The sequence below is a fragment of the Lampris incognitus genome, chromosome 1 (assembly GCF_029633865.1).
Source record: "Lampris incognitus isolate fLamInc1 chromosome 1, fLamInc1.hap2, whole genome shotgun sequence".
NCBI lineage: Eukaryota > Metazoa > Chordata > Actinopteri > Lampriformes > Lampridae > Lampris > Lampris incognitus.
In genome coordinates this window covers 111105661-111121244 of record NC_079211.1, presented here as the reverse complement: position 1 = coordinate 111121244, position 15584 = coordinate 111105661, and the positions used below count along the sequence as shown (strand labels likewise).

General features: G+C 43.9%; 1 protein-coding gene and 1 long non-coding RNA gene across 2 annotated transcripts in view; both read left to right on the top strand.

Annotated features, from left to right (window-relative positions):
- Positions 1 to 15584, top strand: part of LOC130128779 (calcium/calmodulin-dependent protein kinase type II subunit beta-like) — a 116710-nt gene that overhangs the window by 9817 nt on the left and 91309 nt on the right. The window lies entirely within an intron of this gene.
- LOC130118911 (uncharacterized) lies at positions 9260 to 10336 on the top strand. Its single transcript, XR_008810802.1, has 4 exons — positions 9260 to 9367; positions 9465 to 9524; positions 9999 to 10064; positions 10157 to 10336. It is a non-coding gene; the product is annotated as an uncharacterized LOC130118911 (long non-coding RNA).

Here is a 15584-nt window from a genome sequence, read left to right as displayed (position 1 = left end):
ACTTCACATTACCATACAGTTGAATGTGAGGAACCTCTGGTGGATGGATGGTCCCAGAGAGGTGAATCAGTTCATCTGGACACAACGCTTACTGAGAGACAAACATTTAACCATCATCTATGTGACCTCTTCAGTCTCAACTGACTGCAGGTGCCCCCACCCTTATAAACAATACAGTGGCTTAACCACCAAAAACAACGATCGGCTAGGGCATCCGGGTGTCCAGGTGGTCTATTCCGTTGCCTACTAACACGGGGATTGCCTGTTCGAATCCCCGTGTTACCTTCGGCTGGGTTGGGCGTCCCTACAGACACAATTGGCCGTGTCTGCGGCTGTGGGTATTTTGTCCCGGTCGCTGCACTAGCGCCTCCTCTGGTTGGTTGGGGTGTCTGTTCAGGGGGAGGGGGAACTGGGGGGAATAGCGTGATCCTCCCACACACTATGCCCCCCTGGTGAAACTCCTCAATGTCAGGTGAAAAGAAGCGACTGGCGACTCCACATGTATCAGAGGAGGCATGTGGTAGTCTGCAGCCCTCCCTGGATTGGCAGAGGAGGTGGAGCAGCGAGCGGGACGGCTCTGAAGAATGGGGTAATTGGCCAAGTACAATTGGGGAGAAAAGGGGGTGGGGAACCAACGATCAGTTTCATTAGCAAATTTTCATGACCTTTAACGAGTTACAATGGCCATGTTTGCAATCACAGCATTGTAAGATGGCGACACATGTACTCTTAGCCCCCCCCTCCGGTTCAGCGATGGTCGTTCCCTCTTCACATAGATGACCTCTTTGACTCCCCGTTCAAACCAGCGTTCCTCCCTATCAAGGATGTGCACATCCTCATCCCTGAAAGAGTGGCGACTGGCCTGTAGATGGTGTAGACTGTGGAGTCCTAGTCTGACGTGTTAGCTCTCCTGTGTTGGTTGTGTCATCCTCTCGGCCAGCGTCTGTTTAGTTTTCCCGATGTACAAATCACGGCAAGCCTCCTGGCACTTCATCGCGTGCACTATCTTGCTCTGTTTGTGTCGGGGTACCCGATCCTTGGGGGTGGACCAACTTCTGGGGTATCCTCTGTGAATAGTACACATGGCCATTGTAACTCTCGTTAATGCATATGAAACCTGTCATTGGTTTCGGTCGTTATGCCACTGTATCATTTATTAGGGTGGGGGGATACCTGCAGTCAGTTGAGACTGAAGAGACAAACAGGAGGTGGAGCAGCCTTGACAAACTTCAGCTGGAAGCTCTGAAGACAGAGGAGATGATTTTAGCTTTCATGGAAGTCCCCCCACCTGCTCCCCCCTACGCATCGATGACTCAACAGTCATCACCGTAGATTCCATTCCTAGGAACAGCAATTCTAGAAAACACGTCCTCTACAGTCACTTAATGGATGATGATGACACATTTCTCTCAATAAACGTTGTGTCCAAATGAACTGATCCAACCTTCTGTGACTTCCTTACCTGGATTATTGAGCATGCATAAAAAAGTCACTTGGATGGTATTTTCACACATGTAAGCAGATATGATAAGTAGCGATATTGTGTAAAATTTCCTGATTATCAAGCTAATATTTTCCTTATCACCCAGCACTGTCCTCCCAGCAGGGCGGATAAGTTTATGACTGTTGACCTCCCCTTTGGCGGTGAGTTTATATTAATATAAATGATTAATCTTCAAGCGACCTACTTATGAGCCCTAACTCATGTTTAGAATTTTACTCCATACTTTTGGCACATTATTCTGTGTAGTGGTGTGTGTGTCTGTCTGTGTGGTATGACACATTTAGTCTGGACGGTAGATAACCGCCTCACCTCGCAGTGTGAACTTTCCAGGCACCGCTGTGGGATCCATCCATCCATTATCCAAACCGTTTATCCTGCTCTCAGGGTCGCGGGGATGCTGGAGTCTATCTCAGCAGTCATCACTGGGCGGCAGGCGGGGAGACACCCTGGACAGGCCGCCAGGCCATCATGGGGCCTGGCGGATCCGCTGTGGGATGTCACTGATACGTGAATGCCTATGCACGTGCACACGTATGTCTGCCTTTCTTCTCTCCCAGCAGCCACCAGTCATACCAGCAATGCGGGGTGAGTGGGAGAGGTTGTGTGGCGTGGCGTCAGACCTATGTCATATGTCAATAGCATGATAAAAAGTGCTTTTCATTGGTGGTAATTTTCCCCCCCTGCCCTCAATTCTGGTGATGGTTAAGATTAGGGGAAAGATGGGGCGTCCGGGTAGCACAGCAGTCTATTCCGTTGCCTACCAACACGGGGATCTTTGTTCGAATCTCCGTTTTACTTCTGCTTGGTTGGGCGTCCCTACAGACACAATTGGCCGTGTCTGCGGGTGGGAAGCCAAATGTGGGTATGTGCCCTGGTCGCTGCACTAGCGCCTCCTCTGGTCGGTCGGGGTGCCTGCTCAGGGGGGAGGGCAGCTGGAGGGAATAGTGTGATCCCACGTGCTACGTCCCCCTAGTGAAACGCCTCACTGTCAGGTGAAAAGAAGCAGCTGGCGACTCCACATGTATCAGAGGAGGCATGTGGTAGTCTACAGCCCTCCCCGGATCGGCAGAGGGGGTGGAGCAGCGACCGGGACGGCTTGGAAGAGTGGGATAATGGGGGGGGGGGGGTTAGGAAAAGGTTTTAGATAATGAATATAAGTCAATTAATTCAGTCCCCTGCCACTCTGCAAAAAATAAAACAACAACAAACAAAAAAACACTCCAAACTTCCTTAACAGAAGCAGTCGGCCAAGGAGGTCCGTGTGGGTGGATCACGTTGAAAGTGACCAATCATAAAAGGGCCAATGCCTCCCTTGGTTTGTGCCCCCAAATTGTCTAAAGTCACGTAGATTCCTATGGTGCTAAATCCTGGCCAATAGGTTTGACAATTTAAAAAAAAATGTAATTGAAGAACTAAAATTTGAAACTGAAACCTAAAATTTTGATCTTTAACTTTGAAAAATACAGCAATGTATTCAAAATAAAAATAAGTTTAGGAAAAGTCTTTTTAAGTTAAATATAATTTTGATTCATTTCTGGAATTCTTTTGAATAAAATATTTTTCATTTTTTCACTTTCGTATATTTTGATATTTGAGGTGTTTTTTCAGTAGCAGATTTAATGTTTTCAGATTCAGATCTTATTTTTTACAGTTTCAACTCTTTTTTTTTTGGTTTCAGATCTTTTTTTCCCCCACTTTCAGATCTTTTCACTTTGGATGGATCGTATTTTTTCAGTTTCAGACTTTCGGCCTTGATCTGGCGTGGGGGGCGTGGCATCAACTGAGAGGGGCGCGGAATCATGAGTGACAGCCTAACAAAGACCCTGTTTACACTTGGTTTTAAAATGCGTTTTGGGCGATCGGATCACAAGTGGACAGCGAGACACGTCACCGTTTACACCTGTGTCTCTCATGCGTCTCCAAATGCGTCCTGCTGACCACTTGTGATCAGATTTCGTTACTCCGAAAAAGAAGGATGATAAGAGTTCCTGTTACGTCCTTTTCGGGGACGCATTAGCGTTTACACTACAATGTGGTTAAATGCGTCCCGGACCACCTCGGCAAGTGGTTTGAGTAATTCACAAAACGTATTGGTGGTCGTTTACACTTGTATTTAGCGCTGTCCACTTGTGATCCGATCGCAAAAAAACCCCTAAAAACTAATTTTAAAACCAAGTATAAACGAGGTCAAATAAGACTGAGGACCTTCCTCAGTCACGTTGCTTTCGGGAAACGTAGGAACGCCGATAAGTACGACTCCGCTACACCATATTCACGTTACTGGCTGTTGAAAAAAAAACTGACGCCAGTGACAAAGTTCCGTTTAGCAAGCTGTTTTTTTTACCATATTTGACACCAATCGCTATATAAGAGTAATAAACTTTGCCAGCTTGTGCAATTTGGCGGTAATGCAACATTTCGGATGCCAACCACCAATAAAAACCGACAAGAAGATGATTATGGAGTTCAACAGCCACACTTTTAAGGATGGACGTTTCCCACTTCTACGACTGTGAACGCAGCATAATATCCGCTTGCAATGGCGTCCGCCCCACCAGGACAACCTGCTGGCGCCAGAGCGCAGGTAAAGAATGTTTGCTATCTTTTTACTCTTGAGAAATTACCCTAAATTAATGGTTGGTAATTTTTGTACCATAGGGGCATACATAAAGGCAAAATACATATATAGGTGGGGAATTTCCCAAAGCTGGAAATTAAGCATAGGGCTAGCATTAGCTAGCTTTATGCAATTAGCTAGTGTTAGTAAATTTTACACTCCTTACAGTGCCCAGCTCAAGTTTTTACCTTTAAAGTGTGTTTTCCAGAATGTCGACTATAATTTGACAGTGGCTGCGGCTGCACAGATTACTGTGCGTTTTAACCAAACGCGAAGAGAAAACCGCAGCAATTTTTTTCCTACCCGTTTTCCGGGAACTCTGCCTCTGATTGGCTGGTACTCGTTGCCTCCGTTGATTAGGTTAGTTAGGGTTAGGGTGTGGTTAGGGATAGGGTTAGCCAATCAGAGATAGAGTAGGGGCGGGTCTTCCCGGAATCCAGGTGAACTCACTCTCAACGAGTACTAGCCAATCAGAGACAGAGTTCTCGGAAAACGGGTACAAAAAAAATCACGCCAGAAAACCTGCTTTGCTTTCCTCGCGCGGGCTCGAGCACGTCACACGAAGCAAGTTTGGTTACACCAGCGCTGCTAGCAAGTTTGCTAGACCCAATAGAAGCCCGCTAAATTATAGTGATGGGAATTCCGACTCTTTTTAGTGAGCAAGAGCATTTGGCTCAGCTCTGCAATAAGAGGCAAATGTTATATTTGATAAATGATGTATTATAAATAATGTAAAAAAAATTAAACACTATTATACATGTGTATTGAACGTTTGATTTATATTGAACTTTGTTTTGTATGTTGGCAACCAGTGCAACATATAAGTCTCGCCAATCTTGGCTCTTAATGTTATTACCGATGTGAAACGTCTCTGGATCGTATTTAACGAGTATATTATAGGGTCATCGTATTATTAATTTACAAAAAAAAAAAAAAACTTAAAGGAGCCGGAGCCGACTCGTTCACGACCAACACATCACTACTAAAAAGCCATATAAAAGTTATTTTGCGATCTTAACTCTTGATCATGGATCAGCGACGGAGAGTAAGTGCCGTGGTTGAGGTTGAAGTCCCACCGGACCCGGCGTCGGTACTTAGGGTGCATAGTAGCAACCGAGACGTGATCAGTTTATCCGCCATCTTGATCGAAGAGATTTATGTAAAGAGGGCGTGGCTTCTAGACCTACTTGGAAGTGGTCGTGTTTATTTAAAGATAATTTGACTAGTTAATGTTTTATATGTATGTTTACGATCATGTTTTAAACAAACGTGTGTATATATATTGTAACGTGCATGGATAAGAAGACACGCTGGTGCGCTGGCGCGCTGGCTCGCGGGTCTGACCCTTTAGTCTAGCGGTTAGCGATGCCTCCTGCGGTGCGGGCGATACGGGTTCGCTTCCCGGCCGCGGCAGTTCCTGTGGTTGCGTTGTCCCCCGAATTCGCTACATTGGTGTCAGAAGTGGGATGGAGCGACCGTAAGGCCGTCGGAAGCGTATGCGCCCTGAGGCGTGAAGAAGCTGATATGCTTAAGCGCAGGGACGCGCTTCCAGAAGAAGGAGGGGGGAGTAGTGTAACGTGCATGGATAAGAAGACACGCTGGCCGCTTGCTTGCGGGTCTGAACCTTTAGTCGAGCGGTTAGCGATGCCTCCTGCGGTGCGGGCGATACGGGTTCGCTTCCCGGCCGCGGCAGTTACTGTGGTTGCGTTGTCCCCCCGGATTCGCTACAATATATATATTGTAACGTGCATGGATATGTAGACACGTTGGCCGCTGATTGACGGGTCTGACTGACTCTTTAGTCGAGCGGTTAGCGATATCTCCTGCGGTGCGGGCGATACGGGTTCGCGTCTCTGCCGCGGCAGTTACTGTGGTTGCCCCCCCCCCCGAATTCGCTACTATATACACTCACCGGCCACTTTACTAGGTACACCTTGCTAGTACCGGGTCGGACCCCCTTTTGCCTTCAGAACTGCCTTAATCCTTCGTGGCATAGATTCAACAAGGTACTGGAAACATTCCTCAGAGAGTTTGGTCCATATTGACATAATAGCATCACGCAGTTGCTGCAGATTTGTCGGCTGCACATCCATGATGCGAATCTCCCGGTCCACCACATCCCAAAGGTGCTCTATTGGATTGAGATCTGGTGACTGTGGAGGCCATTTGAGTACAGTGAACTCATTGTCATGTTCAAGAAACCAGTCTGAGATGATTCGAGCTTTATGACATGGCGCGTTATCCTGCTGGAAGTAGCCATCAGAAGATGGGAACACTGTGGTCATAAAAGGGATGGACATGGTCAGCAACAATACTCAGGTAGGCTGTGGCGTTGACACGATGCTCAATTGGTACTAAGGGGCCCAAAGTGTGCCAAGAAAATATCCCCCACACCATTACACCACCACCACCAGCCTGAACCGTTGATACAAGGCAGGATGGATCCATGCTTTCATGTTGTTGACGCCAAATTCTGACCCTACCATCCGAATGTCGCAGCAGAAATCGAGACTCATCACACCAGGCAACGTTTTTCCAATCTTCTATTGTCCAATTTTGGTGAGCCTGTGCGAATTGTAGCCTCAGTTTCCTGTTCTTAGCTGACAGGAGTGGCACCCGGTGTGGTCTTCTGCTGCTGTAGCCCATCTGCCTCAAGGTTCGACATGTTGTGCGTTCAGAGATGCTCTTCTGCATACCTCGGTTGTAATGAGTGGTTATTTGAGTTACTGTTGCCTTTCTATCAGCTCGAACCAGTCTGGCCATTCTCCTCTGACCTCTGGCATCAACAAGGCATTTTCGCCCACAGAACTGCCGCTCACTGGATATTTTCTCTTTTTCGGACCATTCTCTGTAAACCCTAGAGATGGTTGTGCGTGAAAATCCCAGTAGATCAGCAGTTTCTGAAATACTCAGACCAGCCCGTCTGGCACCAACAACCATGCCACGTTCAAAGTCACTTAAATCACCTTTCTTCCCCATTCTGATGCTTGGTTTGAACTGCAGCAGATCGTCTTGACCATGTCTACATGCCTAAATGCATTGAGTTGCTGCCATGTGATTGGCTGATTAGAAATTTGCGTTAATGAGCAGTTGGACAGGTGTGTCTAATAAAGTGGCCGGTGAGTGTATATTAAGATAGACGTAGGAAAAAAACTTTAATACATAGCAGAACAAGCTTGTTTCGTGCGTCACACACTCATCAGCTGCTAATGTGGTTAAACAACAACGAAAAAATACACAGCCAATATAGGAGGGTTTCCGTGCAACGTCATCACAGAGATGCGTGCGCAACTAGGGGGCAGAAAGCAGCTACAGCGCAGAGATTTTAACCACGATAGAGCTCAGATACAGCAGAGATGACGTGCGGTTGTTGTGCAATAAACTGCACAAACTGCCAAAAGAATGGGTGGAAAATGTTCACCATTCCAAAGGGGTCACATGCCTTTGCAAGGAATCGAAGGAAATTATATTAATATACAGATGAGCAAAATTCATAATGTCAGCAACCCATAAAGGTTTCTGTGATTCGGCTGGCTCTTTTTAGCAAAAAAAATATTTGATTAACTTAGTGGGGATAATTTCATTCAGAGACTGATAACTAGCGCTAGATAGTCTAACTATTGCTAGCTAACATTTTGCAAATGATATTAATATCCAAATGAAAGACAAACAAACAGACAGATCCATCTCTGAACAAGAACTTACAAACAATGCGAAATCTACGTTGATTACAACTGTTGATTATAAAGTTTTGAGAGCTACCAAAGCGGTTTTGCCCCCTGGCTGCGCACACACCCAGTAATGTTTGTAAACAGGAAACCCGTCTATATACTACGTTGCCCCACATCTCGCCCCTAGTTATGGTGCACAGCAACCAATGGGAGGATAGAAAACATTTGAAAATTTTTGAAAAATAACATCAGAAACATTACAACCAATGGGGTAGGGGTTGGGGCTTGTTTTGAAAAAGCAAAGACTTTAAGGGCCAGGGCACTGTTGAAAAAGCATACATTTAAAATATAACAAGAGGGCGTTTGGGTGGCGTAGCTGTCTATTCCGTTGCCTAGCAACACGGGGATCGGCGGTTCGAACCCCTTTGTTACCTCCGGCTTGGTTGGATGTCCCTACAGACACAATTGGCCATGTCTGCGGGTGGGAAGCCAGATGTGGGTATGTGTCCTGGTCGCTGCACTAGCGCCTCCTCTGGTCAGTCGGGGTGCTGTTCGGGGGAAGGGGGTACTGGGGGGAGTAGCGTGATCCTCCCACGCGCTACGTTCCCCTGGTGAAACTCCTCACTGTCAGGTGAAAGGAAGCAGCTGGCGATTCCACGTGTATCGGAGGAGGCATGTGGTAGTCTGCAGCCCTCCCCGGATCAGCAGAGGGGGGTGGAGCAGCGACCGGGATGGCTTGGAAGAGTGGGGTAATTGGCCGGATACAACTGGGGAGAAAAAGGGGGGGAACCCAGAACCCCCCCCCCCCCCCAAAAATAACAAGCTTACCAATCCAATGGGGTACTTTATGTATATCATGTAGTGGAATGGTGCTGGAGTACAGTTGGAAGAGCAGACAGTTAAAATATAAAAATATAACATCTAATAAATATCACGTGTACCCCCCATTAGATGATACACATCCCTGGGGTTTTCACAAGGAAAAAGAAACCTTGGGAAGCGAAAGCTAGAGTCTAAATACTTGTGACACAGCATCTAAAAAAACATGGAGGTGTTTTAGTTTCTATGCGTACCTGTTAAACATGAATTCAGAGACAACCCCAACCTCAATTGAAGAGTTTGAACTTGCCCAGGCAGGACTTGAAAAAAGACATCTCACCATGTCCAGGGATATGAGCTATGAAGAGGCATTGCATTAAGGAAACAGACTAGTTACAAATTGCACCTAAGTGTTTAGTTTTCTTCAAGCACACATCACCTAGTCCCTATGTTACTGTTCACTTAGTTATTCAGACTACCACAAAATGAGTATCCTAAGATGCAGGGGCTTACGGAAGGATAGCTACTCTACAAGGCTGCAGGTGGAGAAAATGTGTAATATAACATCCATTATAATTAAAATAACTCGCCCAGACAAACACAACTGAAGTTATCCAAACAATGTTGAATTTACAGGTGGTCAGGGTAAAAGAAGACTGATTATGATTCCTCCTGATTCTGAGGGATACACCGGGACCCTAATTCGCAGCATTACAGGGGCAGGGAAAAACACCCCATATATTGTGCCTTTGCAACGTGAGTTTGACCTAACTCCATTACCTCCAGATGCCATTGAATTCTGAAGTATGCCAAAAGCACATTGCCAAGCATTCAAAGTGATTTTCCCTTGCAGATTTTGGCCCTTCACGTTCGGGAGTGCCTGGAGTCTCAGGCGGAAGCAGAAGATACTCAGGTAAGTGTGGCTATGAAATATGTGATGTTGCATTGTGCAAGTGCAACTTGTTTTGAATTTCGATTGTTCAGTGAGTTACAACATAGAATACGTGTGGGTCATTTGTAATATCTTTGACATGTTAAAGTGAGGTCCAGATAGTTTCTGTGACAGTCCCCCCCCTCCCCCGTACGCTGTGACACTGACATCTGTAGAAGAGATACCGTACTTAATGTTATTGTATTGCATTGTGAAATTCTTACATTAACTTATTTGTATGGGGCAGTTGCTAATATTCAAACTGTTAAAATAGTTCTATCTCCATCAGGAGGCTCCGAAATTCACACCACAGTTCCTGGATATACATGCTAGCATGTGTGGAGAAGGGCAGTTGAGATAGGGGACATTTATGTTGATGTTAAATTTACATGTTCCTTATGGTACTTGTTTTTTCTGTTAGTACCAATATATGTCTCCCTCGTATTTTTTTTTTAGAGGAGACCTTAGGATGGCTGAGACCACTGCCATGAGCCAGGACGATGGACAGGAGCAGATCAAATGGTAAATACATCCTACAGGGATCTCCATTCTACAGAGCTTTTGTAGTCAACATTAGTAGTTTACATCCGTTAATTGTGAGTTTTGTTTGGCAGTGTTGATGATGTATTGGACACCGTTTGTCAAAGAGTTGACACAGAGAAATGGTTCAACATCCAAATCTTAAGAACAAACATTCTGGAGAAAGCCCTTCTGCAGTGGCAGCGGCAAAAAAAAAAAGAAAAAGAAAAGGACCCGCTGCTACTCTGAAAGTGACCTTCTTTGGGAAGGCAGGCGTGGACACAGGTGCTCTCTGAAAAGAATTTCTCACAGGTGAAACAAAAACAAACACATTTGCATTCTTATATAGACTCATAACGCTTATGAATGATGTCATACTTTTGTTAAAAGTGTAGCTAACCAAAGATTCAACTGTTCAAAGTAATGAATAGTGCAAAAGAGAGAAGAAGAGAGTGCGGTCAGTGTGGAGTGGGTGGAGAAGAGTGTCAGGAGTGATTTTTAACAGAAGGGTACCAGCAAAAGTTAAAGGGAAGGTTTACAAGATGGTAGTGAGACCAGCTATGTTATATGGTTTGGAGGTGGAGCTGGAGGTGGCAGAGATGAAGATGTCAAGATCTTCACTGGGAGTGATGAAGAAGGACAGGATTAGGAATGAGTATATTAGAGGGACAGCTCAGGTTGGACAGTTTGGAGACAAAGCAAGAGAGGCGAGATTGAGATGGTTTGGACATGGGTGGAGGAGAGATGCTGGGTATATTGGGAGAAGGATGCTGAATGTGGAGCTGCCAGGGAAGAGGAAAAGAGGAAGACCAAAGAGGAGGTTTATGGATGTGGTGAGGGAGGACATGCAGGTGGCTGGTGTGACAGAGGAAAATGCAGAGGACAGGATCAGATGGAAATGGATGATCCGCTGTGGCACCTCCTAACGGGAGCCGCCAAAAGTAGTAGTAGTAGTATTAGTAGATATGTAGATGATACATACAAATGATTTTTCCCCCTAAACCTCTAGTTCTTAATGCAAACTTTAACAAAGGCCAGTCTATATCTCCATTCTATGTAGAAAGACCTACTGCTAATAATAAAATAACACAGAATGCCATTTATAATCATTGTGCTTTGCTGAGATAGTCAATTGTCTCCAAACCTCATAAAATCACACACACATTTGATTTAATTTTTTAGATAAGTTGTTCTTTTGTTGCTGAGAAGTACCTCTGTCTAATTCACTTCATTAAATTTAAGAACTGCATTGCAGTAAAGGAAGACTAAATTTTAAACTGTCATGTAACACTTGGTTTTTTTTTTGGTTTTTTTTTTAATCTTTTTTCTTCATAGCTGAAGATCAGGGGATGTAGATGACAAAGATGGCCCATATTCCATCACACCTGCAAGGTTTCTGCACTGGATCACAGCCCAAGGTCACATCCCACTTCTTCCCTCGGAAGGATTTTGCTGTAATAATCAAGTTTAACCATAAGTGCAGTGCATCACAATTTGAGTTACCCTGTTGTGTCAGCATGTGCCAAGACTGTTGTGTTACCTGTAAGACAGAAGGTCCTGTGACCAGTTCAAAAACGGTTCTAATAGTCTTTTCATCTAGGCCAAGAATTTAACATTGTGGAAACAATTGCCATTAACTGCCTCTGTTTTTCAAGGTTATACTACAACCTAAGTGTATACTTGATAAATGTTCAGCACCAACTGCTGCTTTTTTACTCCCATGTACTGGTTAAAGAAACATATTTTTTAATAATACTGCGTTCCAAGATCTTGTCCTATTGGGAAAGAGGAATTAGTCAAGTAAACATAAAAACGTGTATAATCTAATGGCAGTACTGTTGAACATTTATAAATAAAAGACAAATACAGCTTGGAAACATATTTTCAACAAGATGGTCGTGGGGATGCTGGAGCCTATCCCAGCAGGGTGGCAGGCGGGGAGACAGGATTTCACAAGATTTATTAATTTCCTTATTTGTAGATGGCTGGGTAATCGTCATCATGTTGTCTCACCAACAATTTGCTACCCAAAACTGAGAAGCAGCCTGAGATTTCTGGCTGGGTAACAGCGGGGCGAGCCCTACACATGTGGTGTCCGTGAGTGAGTGATAGAGTTTCCCCATTGGTCAGATGGCCGAGTTGGAGTTTCCCCATTGGCTGTTGCTCTTTCAAAAGGAATCAGCGAGAACAGTTTTCTATTATGTCCCCAGCTGTTCAAGGAACCGATGTCAAAACGGCTGCTTTTTAAATGTAGTCGCGGTCCAGCCATATACTAGGTTTTCACCTAGTATATGGCTGGACCTTTATTATTGGACCTCTTTTGTTGCTTTTTTTTTTTTACCATGTAGCTTCCCTGTTTTCAGTGGCAACAAATAAGCATTTAAAACACATTGATTTGTAAACTTGTTGATGTTAAACCCTTGAAACATAATGTCTGCATCCAGGGTACATGATTTACTTAGTTCAATACAGCTAAATAAATTTCTCAGCTGTAGGCTTCAGATGGTCTTGTAATATCAGTAGGCCTGCCCTATCCTGCTCACACAGTGGACATTCACCCTGTGGAAGAATCACTCCAGAACTGGTTGCATCTAGATCACTGACAGTGTTGAAATCAAGATCTGCGTCCTTGATTTCCTACATAAAAAAAATAAATAAATAAATAGTAGATTTCCAAATGAACAAATTGTCATAAAAATCGGGACAAAATAAAACTATTAAGGCAATCAGATTTTAAGTAGATCAACATGTGGATAGAACTGATACTTGCATCAGCATAGTATCAGTTCTTCTTTCTTTTTTTTTCCAATGTGGCCAAAGAAATTTAAGCCTTGTTAAGCTTTTGAACAGCTACTATTAAAAGAGGTTATTTAGAGGTCCAACGTTATACATAATTCATATTTAATGTAGTTATATGCTGTGCATACGTATATTGCACGTTAATAGTTTTAAGCATCACCTTGATAGTAAGCTTCTTTAAGTTCTCTGCAATTTGAATAAAATTAGCTGTTATCGTTTTCATTTATTTGATGCTGGTGATTGGAAACCACTTTGAAACACCTTTTTATAAATAACATAAAATAAAAAAAATACCATTAAATTTTCCTACCAAATTTTAATTACTAGTGTAGTAGTTGTGCGTCCCAGTTTTTTCCTGGTATAAGTTTTGAGGGCATCTTTACAGTGTTGTAAAGATCTTTTAAGCACAATGCTTGTCTACAATCTTTAAAATTAAATGGTGTGAGTATTGTTATTCTATGATATAGGAACCCTGGCCAAAACCATAACAGCCAATACCATGTTTGCTTATAAAAACCTTTAATCAGTACCTCTGCCAGCCAGGTCTGGAGCATCGGTGGGATTCTGAAGGAGTCCCATTGTCCACAGATAGACTTTGCTCTGTTCTTAAGAGGGTGAACCCAACGCAACCTGAAGACATGGAGAACCCTCTGCAGACGTGGAAGAAATACATGCTGGGCAAAGGTGGATGCTATCAGATCTAGAACGCCTTCATCCTCAAGGCTGTGAAGAATCTCGTAGTGCACGTTTGAAACAGTCATCCAGACATCTCGCCACAAACGCTCCATTCTGTTAAAGGAACACATCAAATTACCCTCAAGTTTGTACAATACTGTAACGTGCATGGATAACAGGACAAGCTGGCCGCTGGCTGGAGAGTGTGTCTCTTTAGTCGGGCGGTTAGCGATGTCTCCTGCGGTGTGGGCGACACGGGTTCGCTTCCCGGCCGCGGCAGTTTCTGTGGTTGTGTTGTTCCCCGAATTCGCTACAATATCTTTACATTTTCACGAAGTATGACTGTGGAAGGCAACATCTGATATTATTAATTCTACTGAATATTATATAGAGAGAAAAAAACCCGTTTGTGCACACCCTTTTCTGACAGGAAATTCCCCTTCCACAGCTCCTAACAGTGAACATGGTGAACATGCATCACGCTATGCCAGCATTTCCCTCTCCTTGGTCCCTTCTTATTCTAAAGAGAATATATCGCACGCATAGAGAATGAAAAAAAAAGTTTTTATAAGTTTGCCATTTAAAGTTTCTAAATTAAAGAATATATATATAGGCTAGAGCAGTGGTTCTCAACCTTTTTGGGGTCCTGGACCCCCTGCGTATTTTTGATCTACCCTGAGGACCCCTCCACCTGATCTTGGGGGAGGGGGGTTGCAATTTGATAGAAACAGTAGAAACTGCATTTTAAATTGCATTATAGCATTTATTCACTCTTTGGGGCAAAAATAAGAGCTTTCAGTTGTAACTTAGATATAGTTAACAAAACAGAATTCTTATGCAGTAACTTTCAGATATATGTAATAAAACAGAATATGTATTCAGTAACTTTCAGATATATGTAACAACAGAATTTTTATGCAGTAACTTTTAACAATGCAAACGGGAGCGAGATCTGTTATTAAAATACAATAAATTACACTTGTGAAACAGATGTAATTAGAGAAAAAAGTCCTGTTACCCTTTATAGTTTAGGTAGATAAAGGTCTCAGTCACATTTGAATAAAATAATCCTATTTCTATAAATGTCATAGGATCTTTTTTTAAAGATATTTTATTTTCACGGACCCCTTGCAATTACACCACGGACCACTAGGGGTCCGCGGACCCCCGATTGAGAAACACTGGGCTAGAGTAGTGGTCAAACTACGGGCCGGATACGGCACGCCCCCACATTCTGGGTGGCCCCCCCGAAAGATTTTGTGCGATATATTGTGTCCGACCCCCTGGTTTATTAGTTTGACTTTCCGCCCCAAGGTGCATTTCGCTTGAAATTCCATATTTTTGCCTCTGCTGGCTACCGTATTTGGACGGCCATTTAGTCACCATAGCAACCATTCGCACCGCACAGGCCTCGCCGCAATTTGCGCCTCAAGAATAGTCACAGGTGGGGTGTTTTTTTAGCCTACCTCGATAATGTTGTTATTTTCAGAGGAAATGTCAAAGACGAACCGTGAACGAAAAACTGATCATGAGTGCCGGGTGTTCAACGAACAATGGACCGATAATTTTTTTGTTGTTGTTCAAAGCAAGGACGAGGCTAGTGTAACCAGGTTAAAATTAATGTTTTTATTTTATTTTGTTTGAGTATGAAATATCACCAAATCCTGTCTGTGTGCTGTTATTTGTGTTTACTACATTTTATTTTATGTCATTATTTACTTTTATGTGTTTTACAACGACCGTCATATACGTGTACTGTCGCTTTAAGAGAGAGGTCTTATGGGTACACGGAAGACGGAACGCGGGAGAGGCCATTTTTGTTTTGTGGGAGGAGTCTCAAGCAGCAATCGAGCCGAGCCACACGTGTTTCTTACCGTGGGACAGTTTTGCTGGTTGAGGAGAACGTAACCTTGAGTATCCCTGTAAGAAGATACTGCAAGCTGTGGGATAAAATACTTGTTTATCCTTTCTTACATCGGAGTCCCGTGGACGGTTTCTACTTCTAACGCACACGAGTGGAGTCCGGGCAGTGGTTGAACTTCGACCCCC